This window comes from Callithrix jacchus, chromosome 4 (genome assembly GCF_049354715.1).
Source record: "Callithrix jacchus isolate 240 chromosome 4, calJac240_pri, whole genome shotgun sequence".
In the NCBI taxonomy this organism is placed as follows: Eukaryota; Metazoa; Chordata; class Mammalia; order Primates; family Cebidae; genus Callithrix; species Callithrix jacchus.
Window position 1 is genome coordinate 59,106,383 of NC_133505.1, and position 26,595 is coordinate 59,132,977.

Below are 26,595 nucleotides of genomic sequence, written 5' to 3' on the forward strand. Positions count from 1 at the left end.
AGCAGCCAGTACTGCCCAGGGCGCGCAGCTCGCCCGCTAGAGTTTGTGGTGCGCGCCATCGTGATCAGGGCACCGGAGTTTGAAGGGGCTGCGGCGTGGGAAGCCTTTAATTTTTTTTGTAAACTGCGTATACTCAGATTGAGGAAGCAGTTTACCACACAGGTTCAACACATTTCACGCTGGTCACAAGCTAGCAAGGTCAGTGATTTTTCGCCCACTTGTTCGAAAACCTATTGGTTCCTGCCCACCCTGCTCTTCGCTTTTTCTCTTCCCTCCGAAGGGCTACAGCCTTCTGGGGCTGACTCAGGCGAGAGGCGTCCAGGGCCCAAATAGGGGTCACACCTGCTACCAAGAGAGTCTTCTGCATAAAAATGCTCTTTAATTTTTTTTTTTAAATCAGCATAATGGCCAATGGACTTAACAAAGCGTGACTTGCCCAGGCTGCACGGAGGGCAGCTCTGGCAGTCATCTGTAACTCGACCAGTTAACGTCCCGAACGTGCCTGTTCGCGGAGATATTAGCAAACGTTTCAAGGATGTGGCTGTCAGATGTCATTAGCCAACGCCTGCTCACCCAGCCATTTGCCTAACTGAGAGAAGGGCATGGCCACAGCGTTTAGGCGTAGAATTTGGGGAAGGAGGGGTGTCACAGTTTGTTCTCTATAACAGCCAAATGTCCCGAACTGTGCAGACATTTATCAAATGGCTGGAGAAAAGCTGGCACCTGAGCAGTGGGGTACAGAGACGTGGAAAGTGGAGCTTCTCTGGGACTGGGACTGAACATGCAAGTCATGCGCGTCTTCTCTAGGGTGGAAACTCCCCAAACCAGACAGGTCTACTGCGTAGAACAGGTTGGCAGATCGAGTCCAGCCACTGAGCCCTAGCACTTGCTATGTGAACCATATGGTCCTGAACACTGGAAATTCAGCCTCCGGACTCTAGATCAGATGCCCTGCAGCTCAGAAGCATCTGATCAGGAGGAAGGCCGGTGGCGGTTACTTGGACAAAGAGAGTGCAACTCTAAACTCGAGTTTCTCGGATTTAGAAAATCCGATCTTTAAGACAGTTTCTACACAGCGTTGGATTTTTACTTCGATGGTCAGCCTCTTGTTCTAAGTTTGAAAAGGGTCAGTAGGTGTTGTACAAAATGGCTGAGAAAGTACCAGTCAAAAGCAAGGAAAACAAGTATAAAGCCAAATCAAACCACAGTGCTCCATTAGTTAGTCCTTGCCAAACAAATTAACACACACACACACACACACACACACACACACAAAATGTCAGTACTAACTTTTGCGATTAAAGTCAATCTTGGACCAGGAAGAATTTTGTGTAAATATTATCCTCTCTGATACATGATTTGCAAAGTGACTCGGTGAAAGGCCCTTTTGGGGGATTGTAGTTAGGGCTATTTACACACAATATCAAAATATGGGAACTCCCCAATATCCGGACTAAATAAAACTCAACCACAACAAAGTAGTGTTTGCCAATGTGAAATTTCTTTGCCATGAGAGTCCCACATATTAAACAGAAGAAATTATTTTGTTTTTGTTTTTGTTTTTTTCATTACTTAGGTTTTAAGGCTCTTTCTTCTCTAGTTTCAATAGAATTCTTTTGTCCAGGGAATCCGAAAGTTGGGGAACTATTAAGACTCAGGCAAAAGTAAGTTTTTTGTTTTTTTTTTTTTAATAGGTTGTTTCAGGGGCTTTTCCTTTTGCTATGTTTAGGGAGGCAGGAGAGGGGGCCACAGGCATGAGCCCTCCCAATGAAATGAGCCCCCTGAATGATGCACTTACCTTTATGTTCAGTCTAAATATTCTTTTCTTCCTCGAATATGAAGACCATTCAAGACAATGGGACCAAATAATCTAAAGAAGGATCAAGCTGATTTGGTCCCTGTGACCTTTTACCTTTCCTTAATTCTCAGTAATAAACATCTGTGTTTGGAGCCAATGTCTGAAAGTAATAAAGACAATTAGAGCATTTTATTTTTTCTTGGGGAGGGGCAGTTGGGTGCCAGTGTACAGAGGTTAAATCCTTTTCTATAACACTGTTTTTCAGGATGAAACTAGTGGAATAACATCCACTAAGCCTTGCTGCTTCTCAGGCCCTAAGAAATGGAGTGTACTAATGATGTACTCTGAAGCTCTAGGTCATTCATATGTTTCTTCCCCATCTTTATTATCTGTGGGCATTTAAAAAACAATCCTATCATATGTCACCTATACACCAGGAACAGAAGTCTGCCTCTCTTCAATCTTGTTTGGGATTTACTTTCAGATGTGAAGACTATTAAATTAGGTTCCAGAATGCGTTCTCACTCTCTCATCAATTTTGTGAAGGCACTTCCCTCTTTCATCCACCTAAAAACAAACTAAAATTAAACCAAGCCTCAACCTTGACAAAACACTAATACTAACTACATGTTTGTCAATTTTTTGAAAAGTGTTTCAATCTTTAGTGTGTTGACTCTTAACTGCAGAGTCAACTAAATCTCAAGCCCATTTGAAAGGGTCAAAGATCTGAAAGAATAAGATATTCCAGAGATAGCCGGTTAGAGAAATTTGTCTCTAAAATAAATGTCAAGAGTGAAATAGCACATTTCCTCAGTACATGTTGTCCTTATGGCACTCTGCTGTGGATTTTTGATGATCCAAAGCAAATCTATTACATATGCATGCAGAAAACTACATAACAATTTGAAACTTTTGGGTCAAGTTTAGGTGGAAAAGTGACAAAATATCTCTCTATATCTTTCTACATGTATCTCCTGGAATTACAATTGCAGTGAAACTTTTTTCCTAATGGAAAAATGTGATTTAGAAAAGCCATTCTATTTTTAATGTTTTAAAATTTGTAGAAGGGGATGTATCTAGTAACCAGAGTGTGAAACCTTAAAATGAGGGTAGAGTTTTCCTGTCAACTGGATACTGGATAGCTTCCCTGCATGTCATCACTCTAACGTGGACACAGAAACATGAGTTTGTAGTCGAGTCATTCTACATTTAATCGCATATGTGCACACATAGAAGACAGTTTCCACTCATCATTTCTCCTTGATGTTAAACATGTGTTGGGAATTTTGGAGCTCTGTCTTCTCCAGATCATATTTGTGACTTTGTTCTTACACATGCAGTTTGGAAACCTACAAGGTGATAACTAGGTTATTCTTCCTCTCCCATTTTTTTCCTTTTCTTCTTTCTTTTTTTTTTTGCTGTTAATAACACTGTCCTTCCTTTTCTCTCCCTCGCTGACTCCCCCTCCCCAGCATTCTGTCAAGCAATAGGCTGTAAAATAGTTATCCAGACCAGCAGCCAGGCAAGTGCCGTTTGAGAGTAATTTCTGCCCCAAGCGTTTAGCTTAGGGCAAAGCAAGCGTGCTCTCTAACTGATCAACCTGGATATTTCATTATTCATTAATTTACTGTTTAACCAAATCCCACTCATTATCAGAGGCAACGCTTGGCAGAGCCCAGCGAACAGTAGCAGTTGGTGTCAGGCATGGAGAATTGGCCCATTTGATCCTGGGCTGTTTTATTATTCAACACCACTGACTGAGAAAAAGGTCCATGAATAATAAAGAGCCAAAGCGTGTTTGAACTGAGAAGCATGACACAGCCTTACAAAACAGCAGTTAGAAAATTAAAGGCAAGGTGGCCCAGACTTTGCATTTTTTATCTTGGCTGTGGGCACAGACATTTATATCCCTACATTGTTTTCAGTGATTTTTTTTTTCAAGTCCTTAAGACAGAGGCATTTGTTTCAGTCGCACCCTTTCAAAACAGGCCATTGAAGAACTCAGGAGCAAACTTACACAGCAAGAAACAAACATGCCTCCAGATGGGAACTTGAAAATGTAATTTCTAACCTTACAATCAGTTAAGTCCTTTGTGGCCCTTCTCAGCTATAGGGAAGATTTGGGTGATTTTAATTCTCCTTTGGACCTGCCATCATCCATACCCTGGGTTGTTTTAATAATATAATTCATCATGCCAGTCAAACACATGTTATATTCCTTTTCTATCCAGCTGATTCCTTGACAAGTCTTTGGGACCATAAGCACTACATGCCTCACAAGGACATATAGTAAGGGGTTTATGGGCCCTATAGGTAATATTTAAGATCCTATTAATATGAAAGAAGAACTTAGGAAATATATATGGATGAAGGGAGTAGAAGCACCTTTTCCGAATGTACACAGGTAACAGTGGTCTTCTCAGGCTCTGGTTAGGTCTGTAAGTGTATAGTTGAATTGAATATACTTGTTGGATCTATTGGTGGCAGCCCTGAAAGTATGGTATCTCTAGGACTAATCTGTCCTGTCATTCATTCTACTCATGCATCTTTTTAATCCATTGCTTTATAGTTCTTGAATAAGTATGATGGAACTTAAAACTGTAATGATAACAGTACCCTTTTAATGTTTTCTTCCACTGCCTAGTAACATTTTATCCACACACAGCCTTACTTAGGCAGAGAAATAGAGTGCAGGAGCTATGGCTCTTTTATTTAGGTGAGTAATAGCTGTGTAGGAAAAGGTTTCTGATGACCAACAAAGTCCACACGGGCTACCTATACCCATCAAAAGTAATATATAGCTGGGCATGGTGACACACCCCTATAATCCTAACTACTCTGGAGGCTGAGGCGGGAGGGTTGCTTGAGCCAAAAGTTCAAGACCAGCCTGGGCAATGTAATAATACCCCTGTCTCAAAAAAAAAAAAAAAAGTAATACATATGATCTTCCAGGATTCTTTGTAACCTGGCCAGGTAGAACAGCCTGGGTGCTGAGATACTTAGAATGACTTGTAAAAGCTCCTGTTCAAAGGTGGTGATGGTGAAACCAGTTTTCAGGTGATATTTAATATTGGCATCTGTAAATAAATGTCAAAAGCATTAGAGGGATGTTAACCTTTTTTACCTCAGGATATTCACTTGCTTGCTGATATAGTTTGGCTGTGTTTCCACCCAAATCTCACCTTGAATTGTAATGATCCCCACGTGTCAAGGGCAGGGCCAAGTAGAGATAACTGAATCATAGGGGTGGTGTTCCCCATACTGTTCTGGTGGTAGTGAATAAGTCTCACAAGATGTGATGGTTTTATAAAGGGGAGTCCTCCTGCACAAGCTCTCTTGCCTGTGCAATGTAAGATGTGCCTTTGCTTCTCCTTTGCCTTCTGTCATGATTGTGAGGTCGCCTCAGCCATGCTGAACTGAGTCCATTATACCTCTTTCCTTTATAGATTACCCAGTCTCGGGTATATCTTTATTAGCAATGTGAGAACAGACTAATACATTTGCCTTGGATGCATTTGGAAAATGTTAATAAGTCAAGTTTAAAATGGGATATAGCATTACCTTGGAAAGGGTTCTTTTAACATTATAAAATGTTAAAGAATGGCTTGTCCAACCTCATACATGTAACTCTTGGCAGAACTGCAAATACAACTTTAGTTTCAAAGTGCTCTTTCATTTACAATAGACGTTAGGGCTTAGGTTTATATTTTAGCTATTAGCGTCAATTTTTTTCTACATCTCTATCTATAGTTTTGAAGGAAGAGAGCTTAAAAATATTCTGATCCCATTGGACTGGATTACAGTATTTTTAAACTTGTCAATTTTTTTCTACATATCTATCTATAGTTTTGAAGGAAGAGAGCTTAAAAATATTATGATCCCATTGGACTGGATTACAGTATTTTTAAACTTAGAAGATTTTACCTTTAATTTTTTAAAAAAATTTCAACTTTTATTTAAGATTATGAGTTAAATGTGCAGGTTTGTTGTGTAGGTATATTGCAAAATGCTGAGATTTAGGGTATAACTAAATCCATCACCCAGGTAGTAAGCATAATTCCCAACAGAAAGTTTTTCAACCTTTACCTGCCCACTCCTTTTTTTTTTCTTTTTTTTGAGGTGAAGATTTGCTCTGTCACCTAGGCTAAAGTGCAGTGGTGCAATCTCAGCTCACTGCAACTTCTGCTTCTTGGTTTCAAGCGATTCTCCTGCTTGAGCCTTCTGAGCAGTGAAGATTATAGGCACCCTCCTCCACACCTGGGTAATTTTTGTATTTTTAATAGAGGCAGGCTTCCACATGTTGGCTTGGCTAGGCTGGTCTCAAACTCCTGAACTCAAGTGATCCACCTTATATTCATCATAAGTAATAGATAGCCAGGAGCCACAATGCCTGGCCTTCTCTTCGTCCCCACTCTTATAGTCCCTAATGTTTATTGTTCTCATCTTTATGTACATGTATACCCAATATTCAGCTCTCACTTGTGAGAATATGAAGTGTATTTGGTTTTCTGTTTCTATGTTAATTAAGTTAGAATAATGGCCTCTAGGTGCATCCACGTTGCTGCAAAGGATGTGATTTGGTTCTTTTTAATTGCTGCGTAGTATTCCATGATGTATATGTACCACATTTTCTTTATTCAATCAACAGTTGATAGGTATCTCTGTTGACTCCATGTCTTTGCTATTGTGATTAATGTGCTGTAATGAACATACAGGGACATGTGTATTTTTCATAGAATGATTTATTTTTCCTTTGGGTATATATCCAGTAATGAGATTGCTTGACCAAATGGTAGTTATATTTTTAGTTCTTTGAGAAATCTCCAAACTGCTTTCCATGGAGGCTGAACTAATTTAAATTCTCACCAACAGTGTCTAAGTGTTTCCTTTTCTCCATAGCCTCACCAACATCTGTTATTTTTTTACTTTTTTGTAATACCCATTCTGATTGATATGAGATGATATCTCATTTTGGTTTTGATTTGCATGTGCCTGATAATTAGTGGTATTGAGAATTTTTTTCATATGTTCATTGGCTGCTTGTATATCTTCTTTGAGAAGTATCTGTTCATGTCCTTTGCTAAGTTTTAATGGGGTTATTTATTTTTTGCTTATTAAATTGTTTAAGTTCCTCATCGATTCTGAATATTGGACTTTTTTGGATGTATATTTGTGAATATTTTCTCCTATTCTATAGATTGTCTGTTTACCTCTGAGTACATTATTTTTAAAACATATCTTTTGCAACGGATACTCTTTTGGTACACAGTTTTTGGCATTACTTGCAAGAAGAGGGAAAAATTTTTCCTCCAACTTGGTTGGTATTGGAAAGTCAGGGTAATAAGTTAAAGAACCCTGTTGTTTCCCTTCTCAATATGGTGGACCGAGTTGTTTGATTATTGTTATAAATAAGTGAGTGTAAGTTATCATAACTAAGTATGAACATGATTGAAACTTATGACAGATAAAGATAATGCTTGGACTTCTCAAGTCATACTAGCCCTGATTAAATCATGAAACTCCACACCCTTGGGTTTGCTCACATGTGAAGAACTCTTGAAGTGAAGAAAATTAGATATATATCAAACATACATCCACTTGAGAACCACAAGGTCCTTGATCTCCTTTTTTTTTCTAACCTTGCTCTAGGTTGAATTGAATCTTGAGCAATTCAATATCTTGAATCGATCCAGATATTGAGTCTTGTTCCCAAGTAAGTTGTGATCTAGGACTTTTAAGATTCTCTGATACCACTTTAAATCTTTGGGATTTAGAACTTCAAAGGGTTGTGAAGAGCAGCACATTGGAAGAACTTGTCTTCATAATCCGTTTAGAAGAGATCTGTTGAAAATTTCGACGGGGAAAAATTTGGCATTTTTTCTGGACTTCATGAATCATAGAGACAAACAGGTTTCACCTGAGAAAATGTCCTTTCCTAACTCCTTTACATGTTAAAATTACTTCATTTTAACTTCTTTGTCAACTATTCTATTGCTGGTTGCACATTAAAATCACCTAGTTTAAAAAAAAATACTAATGCCCAAGCCCCATCCTCTGCTTTATTTGATCTGGGACACTAATATTGCTTCAAAAAATCCCCAGGTGGTTCTAATGTGCAACTAGCATAGCAAAACAGTGCTATATGTTTCAGAGCACTTTATTTCATAATTTGACACTCTGTTGTCCCATAGTTCTATAAAATTCTGTCTCCCTGGTTATTTCTTTCTTTCTTTCTTTCTTTTTTTTTTTTTTCTCTCTTGAGATAGAGTCTCATTCTGTTGCCCAGGCCAGAGTGCAACAGAGATGTCGGCTCACTGCAACCTCTGCCTCCCGGGTTCAAGCAATTCTCCTACCTCAACCTCCCAAATAGCTGGGATTACAGGTGCCCACCAACATGCCTGGCTAATTTTTGTATTTTTAGTAGAGATGGAATTTTACCATCTTGGCCAGGCTGGTCTCAAACTCCTGACCTCAGGTGATCCACCCACCTTAGGCTCCCAAAGTGCTAGGATTATAGGTGTGAGCCACCACACCCAGCCTGGTTATTTCTTATGATAAACTTTTAGTATAAATACCAAGTCTTAGTCAACTTACATAAGACATAGCCTGTAGGAGTTGCTTGCTCATTAAATGAGTTATTTTTTAAAATCCCCAACACATTCTACTGAACAATCACCAAGATTCTATAATCTGGGACTACATCAGAAAGTAAGACAGACCTAGTCCTTTACCTTAGAAATTTACAGTAATTTGTCCTTAAGAATAAGTATATTGTCCTTGCATTTGCAGATCTATCTAGGGTTAGCTAATAGTTTACCAAGAGGCATCATAGTAGAACAAATAATTGTTAAGTGCTTCCTGTGTGCTAGCCATCGTGCTAGGTATTGGCTACAAGATGGCAGATGAACCAAGCTGCAGAGGTCTCCATTTGGGCATACTCTTTTATCTGTCCTTAGGACTGACCCATTCTGTGTTTTCTAAAACTTGTATGTTTGTAAGATTTTCATTTAAACGCCACTTACTTGACACATTAAATTACAAAGATTTTTAAAATCTAAAAAGATTTCTACGAATTGCTAAACAATTCCTATGGTTTCAATGCCTACCTCTGCACTCTAAATGGTAAATAGAATGAGTAGATGTTCGTAGATTGCTTCAATTTTAGTTTTACCTCAAGTAGAACACAGTATACTTTTTGGGTAATAATGAACATAAAATGTATATCTGGTTATTTCAGTATGGTATGCATCATCTTCATTTCCTTCTAAATCAAAAAATAAGTGTCCATTATGTAGAGAAAATAATTATAATTTACTTGCCTTTCACTTTATGAAGTACTTTGATTAGTTTGAATAACATCATCTAATTTGATCCTTCTACCAAGTCTGAGATGTATGTAGGATGGTTACCAAAGCCCGTCTCTTGATTTTACAGGTGTGAAAACTTAAGCTTAAGTTGATATTCAAGCTCATCTTGCAAGATAATAGGAGAGCTGATAAGTTCAGTGCTCTTTCTGTCATCCCATGCTGCCATAAATTTAAGTATGTATCTATAGGTATCACATACATATGCAAATACCAAGTTTTTCTAAAGTACTTGAAAAGGAAAAACAAAACATTTAGTACATTAATGTATTATAGCATAATATATGTTTTAACAGCTTATTAATTTGCATTAGCTAGAGAAAGATGTGCTCACATTTGTGAGAAATTTGAACGATCAAATATTTTTAAAAGAATGAAGCTTTACCTCTTTCAAGTATATAAAAGAAGCAGATCTGCAATAATTAAAGATTCCTTTTAGAGGTCCTTAGAGTATCTACTTTGGTTAATACTTAAGAATGCTTTGTAATTATACTCTCAATTATCTGTGTGTAAATGGGTGCTCCTCAAGTGCTTGAGGATGCTAACAACAGTGTATTCTCTTAAACAGTCTATATACTCTCCCTGTAAACTTTACTTACACTACGGATTTGTTCAGCAAGTCTTTTTTCCATTGATATGGTAAAGGCAAACTTCTGCTTAGCCACACTTTCAGTAGATCAGGAATTTCAATTTAAGTGAGTCTGAATTAATGAGGTTTTACTTTATTTGCAATTTAATAGATGTTGCCCCATATATCTGTCTTTACATACATGTATAACTTTATTAATATATGTTTTTATACATTTAACGGTATTCTGCAGAGCTACTGACTTGATTTATCAATGAACCTAAGATATTTCAAGTTATTTTATAGCTTCTTAACATAGATTTGCCTTAGTCCATCTGTAGCAGTGGAGGAAAAATTCTGTTTCCTTAAGTCCTTTTATGAAGGTGCCAAAAGGTATAAAAATATGAAGCCATTTAATAGCCAGGCTCTTTGAAACTACCAAGCACACACAGTGTGCGTGCTAAGTTTAATCACAGTGATGGATTTACATGCAATGTCTCAATTCCAGACTCCCTCATTAGTGCAGTCAATCTTGACTCCCTGGTGAGAAGGGTGAAGGTGACTTCAGCACCCCCGAGAGAATGGCTGGATATTGACAACACCCCGAAAAAGACAGTGGGAAAAAGCTGAACCATATGAGACTATAATCCTAGCTGTGGTCAATGTGTTGAAAGCTTTATATTTCCTGACCACAGGATCTTTCTATAAAATGAACGGGGAGGAGGGATATTCCTAGGATTAGCCAGCTGGCTATTTCTATATGCTTATTAAAATTTCTGGAAGAAATGGTGGGGCCTTTTACAATAAGATGACTATATCTGTTTGAAAATCATAAGCTTTTCCTTCCTCCAACTATTTCATTCAAGAGGGCAGAGTAAAATATTTTTAAACTTAAAATTTGACAGTTGCAGCAAATAAATGGGAATATAGAAAATGGTGATAAAAACAGCAGTAGCAGCAGAAGCAAGGAGAGAATCCAGATGTCACCTTTGCAGGAAGTCTTTCTCTCCTCCAAGGACCCACAGGTCAGGCTTTTAAATTTTGGACAAAACACAGTTTCATTCCATGCCATGCAGTGTGGAGACAGCCTCGTTTTTTTGGAGGCTGCATTTGGAACCTGCTGCCTCTTTGTATTCAACACCCACTTGTTATTCCCCTAGTGCTGAATAGTGGCATTAGTGTTATTCCCCTAGTGCTGCACAATAGTGGCATTAAAGAAAGCAAAGCACCGGCAATGCATTTGGCCTCTTTGTTTAGGAGAAAAAAAAACCAAGCAATTTAACAGTTAACATTCATCAGAAGACACTGGGTCATCAGGAACACTGTAGAACTAGCATTAGAATTGGGTGCCTTTTATAAGAAATCCTCAGAGTGTTTAGTCAGTAGTGCCAGATGCAGGAATATTGTGTTTTATAGTCTTCTTTCTTCTCTTACCTCTCCCCTCCTCTTCTTCTTTTTGTTAGAGATTTAGTAAGTGGAACCAAGACTCTCTCTCTCTCTCTCGTTCTCTCTCTCTCTCTCTGTCTCTCTCTCTCTGTCTCTGTCTCTCTCTGTCTCTCTGTCTCTCTCTCTCTCTCTCTCTCTCTGAATATATAGATAGATCTCCATTTCCTTCTTCCTCTCCCTCTCTTTTAAAAAGATCACTGAGCCAACCAGATTTTCATTTTTAGATGAGGGGTCCCAGGATATACATAGAGGATATCCAGTGAACTTTTAGTATCTTGAAATTTTATCATTCAATTTGAGACTGTATCTTTTCTTCTAACTGATATTTTCAGAACTGCATATTTGATTGGGTCTTTGAGTGAACTTGAAGAAAAATCTTTTGTTGAAAAATATAATTAAAACAATAGTTTAAATTTGTTTAGCTTTTTTACAGTTTATAGTGTGCCTTTATATATTTTATTTAATTCTCCACAACAATTTATCTAATATATTATGAACTACTTAGAATCAGTTAAGCACAGGGCTGTTAAGGAAAGTTAATAGTCTTGTTCAGCAATAAGCAACTGAAGGTTAAAACCTGACCCTCTGGAAATCATCTAATTGCCATTGGACATCCTGCCACATCAGAGTCCTCTAAATCATGATAAAAAATGCACATTTATCAATTTGACTACAATAATTTAGATGGTCCATGAAAGAATGAATTAACATATTTTAAAGAGGTATGTATATATGAATTAGCATATGGGTTATATGTATAAGGGGCCCAATTCTAATGCTACTTCTATAGTGTTCCTGATGACCCAGTGTCTTCTGATGAATGGTAAGTTTGTTTCCAACTCTCTGGTTTCTGGGGGTGGGGTGTGTGTGTGTATATATATATATGTAAAGGGTGGTACTACAAGATAAAGACAGGGCATTGAGTTTTAGAAAGATTTCTGTTTTCTGGCATTTAATCACCAGGATTTAAGAGCATAAAAAGACAAAGAATATGTTAAACGACTGTCCAAATGTGGAATGTGGGAAGGGAATATGAGGATGGGGAAAAAAGCAAGATAGGACAGATAGGAGAAATAAAGGAAAGAATAGATTAACAAGAGGGAAAGTAAGTGAAATAGCTGGTGATACCACTTTTTTCTGACTGAAGGCTAATTTTGGGACCCTAAAATATAATATTTAAATGGACTCAATTAGATATATAACATGAGTTTGAGACAAGAAAAGGTTTCCTTCACTCTAAATAACTCTTTACCTGATTCTTGATGCCAGAAATTCTCTTAACCTGAGGCAAAGTTTTTCAGTTCTCTATTACAAATAAAGATTTTTAAAGCACAAATCTACAGGTAAAACAGTACATTAGTATGAAAAATTTTCTGTCAAAATATAAAGGGTATAGGGGCTGTATTCACAATAAAATATTCTTTGTGTTTTAGATAATGTGGTGGAGTCACCACTAAACCAAAAATGAAAGGAGTCACCGAAGACTCTAAAGAGGTATTTTACAATTACAATTTGCACCTGTTGTATTCATGTAATTGCATATTAACAAACAGGTTATTTATAGATGTATCTTAGTAAATGTGATATATGTAATAAGGTAGTCTTCTCTGAAGTAGCCTTTCTGATCTTTTCTCAAAGGTATAAATCTCAGATACAGTCAGATGATGGATTTAGAGAGCAACGGTTTTTCTAAACAAAAGAGAAATTCCAAACCCTAGAGAAAGATTCATAAAACTTTATGTCTTGCTGGTAAATATTTTTAGCCCAGCAAATGATTCAGTTAATTTCAACATACTAAACTCTACTATATAGAGGGCAGTGCACTAGCCTCTGTAGAGGATAACAAGGTGAAGAGACACAGTTTTGTAGATCCAAAATAACATAGAGTTGAGCTAAGGAAGGCAGTGCTGTTTCTTAAGTTGGATAAGTTGAATAGAAATAAAAAATAATGTGTAATTTAAAGCTAAGTTACTTTCCCTTCCCTTCTCTTTTCCTTCTCTTCCCTCTACATCCATCTTTTCATCCATCCTTTTAAATTTTTTTCTTACATATTTGTTTCCTTGAGTGCCAGCTTTGTCTTTACTCAAAGCAAGTCTGGCATTCATCAACTTAGCAGAGATAATCCTTAGTTCCTAGAAAGGCTGATTTTTGTTGTTGTTGTTGTTGTAATGAAATCATGAAAACAGAGGTCTAACATTCCAGGTTTATGCATGCCAATGTATCCAAGTAAAAGAAGGGAAAGGCATGAATCTTCAAGTAAGAAGTACTGGGTAATTAGAGACAGGTGAGTTTACTTTAAATTCAATTATTAACTACTTGTGGCTTTAAGGGACTGTATCTTAGTTTATTCATTTATAAAATGGAAATATCATTTTATACTTGCCTCCTAGAGTTGCTATGATGGTTATATAATTAATATATTAAAAAGTGTTTGGTTTCAGTGCTACAAATGTTAGTTTAGTAGGAGCCTGGATTTTTTCATTAATTAACATAGTACATCACATGAAATGAAAAATAAAAAGGAACCCTATTCTGTATTTTGTATGTGAGAGAAGAGAGACATAAATTGCTTTGGTTGCAGTTGCATAAAGAGCCAAAGACAGGAAAGCAAATCACCTTTACGTGTTTTATTTTCTTAGCTGGAACAGGTTGAATTTTGTCCTTCAAAATATATGTTTAAATCTTAACTTTTGGCACCTGTGAAGTTGACCTGATTTTTTTTTTTTTTTTTTTTTTCTCTTAAAAAGAGTCTCGTGGAAATAATTAAGGTAAGGATCTTAAAATGAGATCATCTGGGATTTGGGTGGGCCCTGAATTCAATGGTGGGTATCCTTAAAAGAAACAGAAAAGAAGATACACAGACACAAAAAGAGAAGCTGTGAGAAGACAGAGGCAGAAATTAAACTGCTGTGTCTTCAAGCCAAGGGATGACAGTCACCAGAAGCTGGAGAGAGGCATGGAATAGTTTCTCTCCCAGAACCTCCAAAAGGACTCACTCCACCAACCTATTATTTTCAGGTTTCTAGATATCAGAAAGGTAAGAGACTAAATTTCTGTTATTTTAAGTCACCCAAAAGATTCTAATGAGCACTAAATTCCAGACCTACGGCTTGAGCATTGAGGGAAACAAATTTGCGAAACTAGAGCTCATTATTTCTACTTAATTTCTGGCAAGTTGTTTTATAGAAAACTCTCACCTTACCTCTAGGCATGATTGATACCAACTTAGCTTCAGATAATGCTAAGAAAACTTTCATTTCAATGTCTTTTCAAGGAAATTAGGTCTAGAAATCAGATAATTTCACAGGGTAATAAATAGATCCTAGAGGTAGTTTCTGGTTTAATTTGAGAATGCCTATCTAACAAAATATATTAAATTTAGGCCAAAATGTGTTACTTTTCTATTACTCTTGAAACCAGAGCTTGTTGGAAGAACATTCTTTTCAGATTTAACTAATTTGTCATTAATAAGCTGTGTTCAGAAGTGCATGGTCCTGCCAAATGCTACATTTGAAAAAGTTTCCTGTGACTTGAAACCATTATTAGGATATTTGTCTCTTACAGCTTTTTTTTTTGTCTCTTACAGCTTTAAAATGCATGTTAGCCTAGTAAGTGCTCTGAAAAGTCTCAGAATACAAAAACTATTTATCCCTGTATAAGAATTACTGAAATTTATTCGAAAATAGAAGGTTGTTTTCCCTCTCTCATATAATATTAATGGATAATACACAAAATAAGTGATCTCCAGAAAACTGTTTTTTTAAAAATATGTATTATTAGAATTTTGTTGGGTTAAGAAAAGACTGTTAAAGGAGACAGCTTGAGGGACTCACATTGGACAAATCTGGGACAATTTGCCCATCAAAATGAGTAAGCATAGTAATGGGTTATAACCCATGGAAAATACAAAAATCGATAACTCCATACTAACAATCAATTAATTGATAAATAAGTAGAAGGAAAATAGAAGAAAGCTCTTCCTGGTAGTAGGATTCCAAGTAATAGATGGAAAAGGAATAAGAGTTTTTAGAAATCACCATTTTGCAATCATCATTGTAAAATTTGATTTGGACAAGAGTCATCAATGGATCTTAAAACTAATGAATACAATTTGATGGATGACAAGTTATTTATATAATCTCAAGGCATGTCCCCAACTGATTATTTATTAATTGTAAGAGAAAAAAATCTTGGTAGAAAACACTGGCTACCACTGTCTCAACAAGTACCCTGTGCCTCCTCAGGTATCACCCTATGATACCCTGATAAGAAGCCACTTGGTTTGTCACTCTACTGTTTGAGATTTGGCAAACAATGCATAACTTGAAATTAATCACAAGAAAACATCAGGAAAACCCAAATTTAGGGACAGTGGACAAAACAAGTGGCCTTCACTCTTTAAAAATATCAATGCTGTGAAAAAGAATGGCCAAGGAACTCTTTCTTTCAGATTTAAAAAGACTTGAAACTAAATGCAATTTATAATCCTAGAAGCTGGATCGAAGAAAAAATTGCTGTAAGGATTTATTGGGGAAATTGTGAAATTTAAATATGGTCAATATATTAGAAAATAATACTGTATACATGTTTTTCAAATTTTGATAATCATACCTTATCAAAAGGTGACATGATATATGCAACTTACTCTTTTTTAAAATTACTATTTTGTGAGGCTGGATCTCACTTAGTTGCCCAGGCTGTAGTACAGTGGTGCGATTGTAGCTCACTGCAGTCTCAATCTCCATCCTCAACCATCCTCCCACCTCAGCCTGCCAAGAGCTGGGACTACAGGCCTGTACTACCACAGCTGGCTAATTTTTAAAGTTTTTAGTAGAGATGAGGTCTTGCTAAGTTGCCCAGGTTGGTGGTGAACTCCTGAGCTCAAGCAATTATCCCACCTTGGCTTTTCAAAGTGCTGAGGTTACAGGTGTGAGCCACTGCACCTGGAAAAATTAATATTACTTTTGATTGACAAATCATAATCATATGAATTTATGGGATAAACGTAATGCATACAGACACACACACACACACACACACGCACACACACGGTGGAGCTTATTTTTAAATATTTTAGGAGAACATGAGAGAAGGAGAAAGAGGAAGGAAAGCAACAAAATGAGTAAAATGGTGAATCTGTGTGAATATGGGGATGGTTTCTTCTGAAATCACTTGTGTACGTTTGATAATATTTCTACATAAGAATTTTGTAAAAAGTGGAGAAAGCCTTTTTTTTTTCCAGAAAGGATTTCCTACTGCTAAAGAGAGAAAAATTGAATTATGCATTTGCACTGTATATCTAAAACTAGTAACTTTTCAGCTCCCACTAGTGAATGAGAGTAACAGGCTTAGATGCTGTCATATTTCTTTGCATTAAATATAAGAAACTAACAGTATTGAAGGTTCAGACTGGTCAAACAACATAGCTCACACATTTCCAATGCATAATATTATGTTCTGAACATAAACATATAATGCAAAATACTCTACAATGGGCTAGGCTTAGGTCAAATATCATTTGGTTTAACATGCAAACAAACACAAAAATCTTGATTGAAAACATAATTTGTGACCTTTTAGTAGAATTTTCTCTCTTTAAAAATGACCAAATGGAGTTGTTTAAAATATATATACAGATACTTTATAAAGATACAAAAAATTAAGAACAAATGCTCATAATAGAATGAAATAGATGTACTTACAAATCATGAAATTACACACAGCTGTAGATAAAACCAACTCTAATTTGGAAATAGTGACATTATAATTCTGGGTTATTTCTTCATTTCTTCCCACCAAAGACAGCAGCAGATGTGGCTGAAAAAAAAAATCTCTGCTGTTGTTCAGGTCTAGATACTCATTTTTTCTATTACTGCCTGGAGTCTATATCAGTCTGTGCCCATGTGCCCATGTTGATGTGTTGCATTTTACAGTGGTCTATTGAGGCCTTGTCACACTTCTGTCATACTTACATATGAATTGTGTAGAATTCTTTGTCTCTGCCTGTGACAACAAAGTTTAGAATTTGAAGTGCAAAATCCTTATCTACTCATATCTGTTTACTGGTAAATAAAGCCTTATCTGCTGGCTTTAGCTATTTGCTTCCTATCTCCTACTATGTCAATTCATGTTACTGCTGGAAATGTGATTAGCCTCCCATTTGGGTACATTGTTTTTTGGTTATTATTATTATTATTTTTGAGAAGCAGTTTCACTTTTGTTGCCCAATCTGGCGCAATCTCGGCTCACCACAACCTCCACCTCCCAAGTTCAAAGGATTCTCCTGCCTTGGCCTCCAGAGTAGCTAGGATTACAGGCATTTGCAACCACTCCTGGCTTATTTTGTATTTTTAGCAGAGACAGGGTTTCTCCATGTTGGTCAAGCTGGTCTGGAACTCCTGACCTCAGGTGATCTCCCTGACTAGGCCTCCCAAAGTGTTGGGATTACAGACATCAGCCACTGTGTTTAGTTATTCTGTAGCTGCCTAGAAATCTATTTATTTATTTATTTTTGCTGTAGCTATTGTAGCTATGGAGAGACTGAAAATATTCCTGGATTTTAGGGGTGGGAAACAGAACAAGTTTCAGGCTGAGCACTAGTTAAAAAAACGTCTCCCCCACTACTCAGAAGTAATTTACTTTATTGTTACTTCCTGTGTTTTGCTATCAACAACCCCCCATGACATCAGCAGCCTTTGGTTAAAAGCTGTTCACTGATTCCTTGACAGGCTTTTGCTGTTTAACTGTTTCAGGCTCACTTAAATATGCCATATACACATGCCTCCAAGTTATTTCATGGGGTTTTCCCATGAAAAGGTCCTACATCTAAATTAAAATCTTCAAAGACACACCCTGTTTTAAAAAGTAGCAGGTTTAGAATTGAGCTAGAAGAAAAAAATGTGAAAAAGCACAGGACCCGTGGGCCTCTCGTGAAATTCTTTATTGTCAAGATTTTATCATAACATAGGACACAGATGGGTAGTACAGTGGCAATGGAAAATTTAGGATTGAGAAGGGGGGATATGATTTTTTTTCTGCCTATATAAACTTTCTCATCCCTGTCTTCTTCCCTGACAACTACCGGTTGTAAAATTGTCCAAGCCTCCACCAAAGAGTGATTTTTGCTGTGTCTGAGTCAGTGCTGTAGTAGCACCAGTCAGAACCTAGCCATTAGCAGGAACTGTTACAAATGTGGGGGCAAGAACACAGTAAGAGAGATCCTCCCTTCAGCAGCAGTAGTTCCTTGGGGTCTTCATAAAGATAGCCTCCTATCAGGTTGGCTTACAGATTGTCATCATGTTTACAGATTGTCCTGGAAATGAAATGCCACGTGAGGGGGATCCTGGGGTACTGCTCTTGAAATGAACTCAATATGAAAAATTAAAGTGACGTGAGATCTTAGTACAAGTCAAAAACCTATGCAGAGTTGTAGATGAAAGAAAGTATTGTAAATTATGTTCTAACACATGGGGGACATTTATATCAATCATTAGGGCTAGAAGATGAATTTCTATAGGGTTAATTGATAAGCCACATTAAAAAAAAGCTAATGTAGATAATAGATGTGTAGAGAATAGTACCCCTGGCGTTTGGGCCAGCAGCTGTCCTCTGGGTTGTAGTAGCTAACAGTCAGGAAATCATTTTTAACTGTGTGTGTAAGAAAATGCTGAGTATCTTTTCCTCTTGACATCCCTGAACATCCTAAGTCATTATAGGTGCTAAAGCCATGTACAGATTTTAAAGCACTACTTACAGATTCCAGAGGAGAAGCCCTGTGTGGTCTGTTTTACTGCAACCATAGTAAAAATTAGTGGGCTCTATTTATTCATTATTAATCTGGTGGCAGAGATGTATCTTAATTCCTGATGGGTTTTACACGCGGCTGCTATTATTTGTTGGGAATTTTTTCTCCCCCCCCAATTAAATCTTCATTCCAGGAGTTGTGTTTATTTGGCACTAAGTTAAAAGGAGAGGATGTTGTTAAAAGAAGGGACCACTTTACTGTTCCTTTTAACACAGCATCTCAGTACCTACTGCTACTAAAATTCAATTGATTCAGTCTCTGAAGTCTGTCATCAAAGGTTAATTCAGAAACTATTAGAATTTGCAGATGTGATTTTTTAATCTAAAAATATATATCAGGGTAAAATGGTTGGAGTTTTACACAACACACTTTTGTTCTCTAGATTTTGGTAATAGGGTAGTTGCCATTTTGTATTTTAATTTCATTATTTTTCTTTGGTATTCACAGGATACTTTAGACTTCCCATCCTAGTGGTATAAGGAATTTAGAAAAGAAACAAAACTTCTTCCAATAAAGAATTCTATCTACACTAATAGGTACAAATAAGGGCATTTCAAATTGGTGCAGCTGATGAGCAATGTATGAAGTATCAGAAGATTGAAGTGTGCAAACATTGGCCAGAGTGTATCTATCTTGCCATGCTCTAAAAGTGAAGTATGGTGGACAAACAGAAATTTAATAAAATCCAAAGAGATACTAAATGGTACATTCTCTTCCAGAAGAGTAATAATTTAATTCCTAAGATTTCCTCATTTTCCCCCAAGAAATCAAGAAACTCATAATGTTAAGGTCATTTGTAGCATTTGTATACTTTATATGATATAGTCATAATTGTGTGAACACTCCCCAAGATAACTCCGTTTCCTTTTAAGCCCGGAACCCAAATAGATGTTTCTTTCTTGTATGCACAAATATGAATCTGGACATTGTATCCTATGTACCTGTACTTAACTCCCTGTTCCTTTAAGGGACTCAAAAAGACCATTTGTGGTATTGACCTATTTTGATTTCAGTTGAAGATTCAGATGTCCTAGGAATACTGGAATTTAGAGCTGGAACTATATTGAGGGTACCAGGAGAGTCAGCTCGATACTATGGTGGGCTGTCCTTTCCCTCTTGTTACAGGTATTCTTGGAGGTGGGGTGCAATAGCCACTCAATGTGTCCAGGACAACTCTAAACAGAGAACCATTTTATGACTCTCTAGAGTAAAAAGCTATTTTTTACTTAAGTTTGGGTACATCCTATATTGATTTGGCTTTCAGCCCTTTTACTATTATTATTATTATTATTATTGTTTTACAAGGACTTTTGATGGTAGTGCAAAGCAGCATAGGTTGTGTTAACTCGTCGTTTTTCTTTCATTCAGCCATCTTCATTTTGGTTTTATTTCTGGTCTGTCTGAAATAAGACTCTCCAAATTGGGCTGCTCTGAAGCTTAATGTAGGGGCTGCTGAACTCATGGGTACTCCAAAGACTTCTATGGCTCTGTTGTTTGCCCCTTCCTGTCTATTCCAATATTTAAACATTCAAGAACACTCAAATGTTCTTGAATATAAGGCTTTATTTTTGTTGCCATCTAGGGAAGTGTTGTATAAGAATTCAGTTTATTTCAACAGAAAAAAAGCCTGTTACAGGTCAAGGACTAAGCATAAAAGTGAGGATCTGATCAAAGCAGGAGGGGCATGCTGTAACTCACAAGAAAATCAGAGAAAAATAGAAAACAGTGAAAACTAGGTACTGTTATGGTCTCATATGTAGTTTCATTTCCTTATTGTGAGGATTTTTGAGAGTATATACTAAGCCTTATGATTATGATGTCAACTTTTCCTCAGGAAAATGGGACCACAACATTTTATTTTATTCTATTCTATTTTATTTGTAGAAACAGGGTCTTGCTGTGTTACCTAGGCTCATCTCAAACTCCTGGCCTCACACAATCCTCCAGTCTTGGCCTCCCAAAGTGCTGGGATTACGGGTCACAACACATATATTTTGATGACATTATAGTTGTTTCAGTGGATATCTAAAAGAATAATGATATGTGATTAGTAGGTATGATTAAGCTCTTGAGAAAAATAAAGCATTATATTAAATCTCTAAGCTATGAAAACAATGGAATAGCATATTAGGGATTATTTTTATCAATGTCAGAAGAATTCCAGATCTGTGTTCATGATACTTGAGTTCCAGTGCTGGCTCTACCACTAAATAGCCACATGACCTTGTAATTAGTTACTTCTCTTAACCTCCTTAAGACTTGGTTTCTTTGCTTATAAAATGAGGGGTCTTTGGTAGACAGTTGAACTTTATAGACTCCATCAACTCTTTAACTCCTTGCCTTTTGAAGGCATTTTGAGAAATAATAATCAATTAGCCTTCTTTATTTTTTACGAAAATCTCCTATTGCAGTATGTACCCAGGTGACAGCTGGAGACTCTATTTAGTCAACTTATTCGTGAAAATATTCCTGAGTTTGTTCAGAAGATCTATAGATATGGTAATTGGCAGCTGCTCCATTCTTCTCAGGGAGTAATTCCAAGTAAAATATTTAGAATTGAGTTTGAAATACTTTTTTCTTATTTCTGCCTGGGGGATTTATGTAAAAGAATAAAAAATTTACCCTAAGTCAGAAGATTCTCTGGTCTGATCCACCTCTTTAGGACTTTATGAGCAGGAGGGAAGGTTATGGCAGTTTTTCATTTTCTATAAGAATGTCAGAGCTTGGGACAATAATGAAGTCTGGAATTGCTCTTCATAAAAGTGTATGAAATTATCAGCAGAATGGGAGGGAAATGCAGCAAGTGAGATCAAAGATATAAAAATAATTTTTCTATTACAAAGTAGTTTTCTTTCTCCAAATGGCATTCAGGGATAATCCTCCCTGATATCCATGATAGGTATTTATTTGGTAATATATTTCATTGCAAATAACTTCATACTATATTATTATTGTGATAAATTCTTCTCTATCTGGAGCTTTCCCAAGTGGCATAACACCCTAAGCAAAGCTGCTTCTGTCAACAAGGCAGGTGGCTGTGGAGTTCTTTAGAACTCTAGGCCATGGATGAGGCACTTCATGAAACATGATACCCAAAGGCTAATAAAAATCATGAATTTTCAGTCTTGACTAAGTTTGCAAGAGAAATGGGGATAAGGCAACTCAAGTATCCCAGGACAAGCCAACCACAGGTGCCTCTAAGGAACTGGCATTCATGTAACCCTAAGAATGTAAATTGAATAATAATTTTGTAGACTTTAAAGCCACAGCAGATGCCTGAGGTCAATATTAAAACCAGAAAAGAAGATACTGTGCTTAAAATTCAGCTATAGAAACTTGAAGACTTTTTCAGATGTCCAAGGCTTTCTCTAAGTAGAAAAAAACATATTCTGTTGAGCACATGCATGATACATTATACATGCAGACATTCTAGGGGTTTATGAGTGATGGTAGAGAGAGTAATTATGGACTACTGTTCACAGAAAAGGCAACAGAAAAGGCAGAATTGCATTTTAATGTCACAAATAGTTCAAAGACAAGCCTGAGACATTTTTAGAAAGGGAAGAAGCTGAGTAGGAAGGAAGATGCAGAGCCTTCCCCAAAGACACTTGCTCAGAGCAGAGTCCTCCAGATAATTCTCTGGAGAACGGTCTTAAGAATTAGAGGAATCATTGAAGACCTGGAGCTTAAATTTCCTTTCTGCTGAATGTCTGTGTAGAAATGTCACTTATGTTTTCTGTATTTGCTTTTTCTCTTTTAAAGGAAAAATATCATTCCTGGTTATTCATTCCTATCAGAGTTGTTTTAATATATAATACCCACCAAAATTATTTGTATTCCATGGTTCTTAAGTCTATTTCAGTCAATTTCTATGTAATCCATTCCATTCCAAAACAAGCTCTACATTTCTAAATGTAAGCATCAATATTGGAACAAAGAAGAATTGCTCCTATTATTATTAAGCTAGTGTGATGTTTCTGACACTTCTGGCATCCTTGTAGAGAAAACACATTACTTTTACATGGATGAAAACTGTGATGCAAATTAATAGTTTGATAATTATTTGCCTTGACTCATACAAAAAGGATGATGAGCAGCCTACTGTTGTAAAAAGAACAACAGCTTTAGAGTCAGAAAAGTCTGCCTATCTCTACCACTTATTAATTTGTTTGGTTTTGGGAAAGTTGCTTAAAATCTAAGCTTCAGTTTTCTCATCTGAAAAATGCAGTTATAATATTTGCTTTATTGAAATGTTCCAAATGATAGAATAGGGAGTGTAAATCACTTAGCACAAAACTGGCAAACTACATAATTCAAAATAGTTCAAATCAATATTAGTTTAGCAAATCCCCCCTGTTCCCATTGCTTCTAACTCCAGTAGGAGGTGTACTCATATGAAAGGAAATATATTGTAGGAGTTATTTTTCTCAGCTATCCTTGACTCAGACAGCGTATTGGCAATGCAGTTGTATTGGGTGCTGAACTGTGGTGCTCTCATGTTGTTGGGCAGGGCTCCTAACATCTCCAATTTATTTATTTATTTTTTTAATCAGCACATGCCTTTTCCAGTTCTCTTGCCTCAAGACAATGGATCTCAATCCTAAGGAGTGGTAGTAAACTACTTTCACTCCATTTGTTGTGGCTTACAAAGAACTGTGAACCATTTTTTCCAGGTGGCCTTCAATTAGAGCTTCAAGGATAACTTGGAACTCTTAGATTATACCCTTTCTCTATCTCTTTTTCTACTTTTTTTGCCTTTAAATTTTAATTTTACTGTCATATTCTCTATTGTTTAGATTACTTATTTTGTTTGCTTTTTATATACTTTTGATTTTAATAATCATAAAAATGAGACTATATATAAACTTTAATTTCTGTGAAATTACTTTGATACCAATGTTTTTCATAGTTATGCATCCTGTTTCCTCCGTTTAAACATAGCTTCTGGGTAGGGATTTTATTTGGTGATAGGCGGGAGATATACCATGTCACTGAGACTAGTGGTCTTCCAAACTAATGTCACTCATGATGTAACTCTTATTTTTTTTTTAACTTTGGTTAACAACCTTAAATAGCTGAAAACTGAAGGCCTTTGATGTAAATTTGACTGACGTAACTGTATTATAATATGATAATGCAGCAGTTTGACTTTAGTACCAATGCTGTGTTGGAAATATAAGTATGATGACTTTTTGCTAAGTATTGTAAAGGGTTAGTGACACTTTGTGAGCCTCAGCATCTCAGAACTGGAAGGCCTGGCCACCTATGATGAGCCTTAGGGCTTCATCCAGTTGACTAGAGGCCAAGCTCTCTGGGATAACCTGAGGCCACAACATGCTCACAGGGTAGGTTTGTTGTACTCTGTAACCTGCTAACATTTTCTTAGCCTAGGTCCCCCTAAAAGAAGAGTCTGAGACAAGGGCTTGATGCTGTTATTTTGGGAAGAAAGTCTACAGAACAGGGGTGAAGGACTAGAAAAAGTGAAATGAAGAATAATTTTTAAATAGTCAAATTGTGCATTATGGAACTGATCAATACTATGAAAAATTTAGACCAAAGAAAGAATGTATATTCTTCAGCTTCCAAGCTCCAGAATTGGTTCAGAATTGCTCCTGGCATGTTTTGCCTTATACTTCCAGGTATGCTTATGCATCCAGTTGCCTTTGTGCTTCTGCAGCACCCCTTGTGGGAACAGGGTGTGGAAAACAAATGTAATTTGGTGCAGTTGGAAAGAGCTCTTTCTGGATGCCTTGGAAATGTCCAGAGAAAACAAAATGTCCCATAAGTGTAAGAAGTATTTAATACATAAGTACTCTTCCCCTTCAAGTCAATCAAGGAAGGACCGAGTTTCCTTGGGGATCTGTCTGGAGTAGTGAAAACCTAAATTTGGTACTTGACTCTGTAGTTTAAGTCCACAGCCAAAGACTTTCATGTGCTATCTTAGCTGGGTTCCCTTGAAAACAGAGCTTGCGACAAAAGTTCCTATGGAGGTAGTTTATTTGGGCATTTTCATCCCAGGGAGCCAGAGTTCAGGAGAGGGGGGTTATACGGAACGATGGAGAAGGAATTCAAAAATGTAGGAGTATGTATTATTGTTTAGGCTTGATCTTGCCTGGACTTCTGAGGAACAGTACGTAATATGTATTTTTCATTGTCTCCCGACTTAGGGTTAAGTACATCTCCTTGGGTCACAGGGCTGATAAATGGCAGAAGACAGATTTTTAATTCAGATCTGTGTGACTCTCATAACCTTCTATTTAACTACCAAGCTATCATGCTTGCCTATATGGCACATTTTTCTTATGATAATCTCATGCCTATTTAAAACCCACCAGTCTAGAAGATAGAAGTTGGGTAAGAACAAAATTATCACACATTCTTAGTGATCAGGCATAATCTGATGTCCAATGGACTGATTTTTAAAGATTATGTCATTATGTTATTTAATTCTATGTCCAAAAGACTATCACCAGAATTTGAGACATAATAAATAGATTTGCCCACCAGTATTCCCAGAATAGTAGACAGGAAGTGTAACAGTTCCAGTGTCTTAAATGGAAGTAGTACATGTTACATGCACTAACATTGTTTTATTTATTTACATGGAAAATATCCAGGGAATTGAATACTTATGGTATAGTATGGAGATGTATATGAGATATCATACAATTTGGACAATTTTTTTGTAACAAGAAGGAATAGAGCTATTAAAACGATAATTTGATTACTTATAATATTTTGATTCATAATAATATTGACAATATTTTTGAAATTAAGAGTGTGTTTGTGATTTCATTGTTTATCGTAGGCAAACTTACTCATCTGTGGATGTTTTATTTTGATGTTAAAGGGGCAGTTGTTTATCTGTCTCTGCTTAGGACCCACTTAACCAGAATTAACAAAAGAGCAATGTTTGTCTTTAATGTCTTAAGACTTCGTTTTGGTTATGGTTTTCCCATTCTCCACACTATCAAATGGTAAGTACATCTCTTCTAGCAGGAGAGGCTTTGTGATTCATCATATTGATAGTTTGCTATGAACTTACATTGGTGTATTTGTATTTATTACCCCTTGCCACATTCCTTATGCTAGAACAACCCTAAAGTATCTCCAGTAGCCTAAACACAATGTGGCTGTGATGTTGGCTGTATTCATGCATCCCCCTTTGTCTATAAGGCCCTCCTTCTTCCTCTTTGCTTGGCTATCTCCTGCTTATCTTTTGAGACTCAGCTCAGGGATAACTACTTCAAAAAGTCACCCTTGATACTCTTGCCCTTTCCAGAGGGCAGGAGACCCTCTTTTCTGTCCTATAATGTTCTGTGTAAATACCTGTTATTATACTTATCACATTACTTCACAGCTATTGTTTTCATTACATGGTGATTATCTTGAGGGCAACAACTGTGTTCTCACATTTGTCAAGTCAGCACCTAGTAAATAGTAGGCACTTTATATATGTCTGCAAAATTGAATTTGAACTAAATTTAATATTTTAGAGGCAAGAATTCTTTCTCTAGCTCTTAAGCAATATAATAAAAAGGCTGCTTCTTCTACTTGCCCTGGTGGAATATCAATATTTTCATTCTATAACTCTTGCATTCAGGGTTTATAACTT

General features: G+C 36.6%; 1 pseudogene across 1 annotated transcript in view; it reads left to right on the top strand.

Annotated features, from left to right (window-relative positions):
• Window positions 1-3: 3 nt before the first annotated feature.
• LOC100397369 (cleavage stimulation factor subunit 2 tau variant-like) overlaps window positions 4-26,595 on the top strand; it is a 45,588-nt pseudogene continuing 18,996 nt past the window's right edge. Inside the window, exons 1-6 of the transcript XR_013534819.1 lie at window positions 4-198; window positions 9,233-9,339; window positions 10,636-10,755; window positions 12,610-12,670; window positions 13,379-13,460; window positions 13,924-13,944. The product of XR_013534819.1 is annotated as a cleavage stimulation factor subunit 2 tau variant-like (transcript). The remainder of the gene's footprint in view (window positions 199-9,232; window positions 9,340-10,635; window positions 10,756-12,609; window positions 12,671-13,378; window positions 13,461-13,923; window positions 13,945-26,595) is intronic.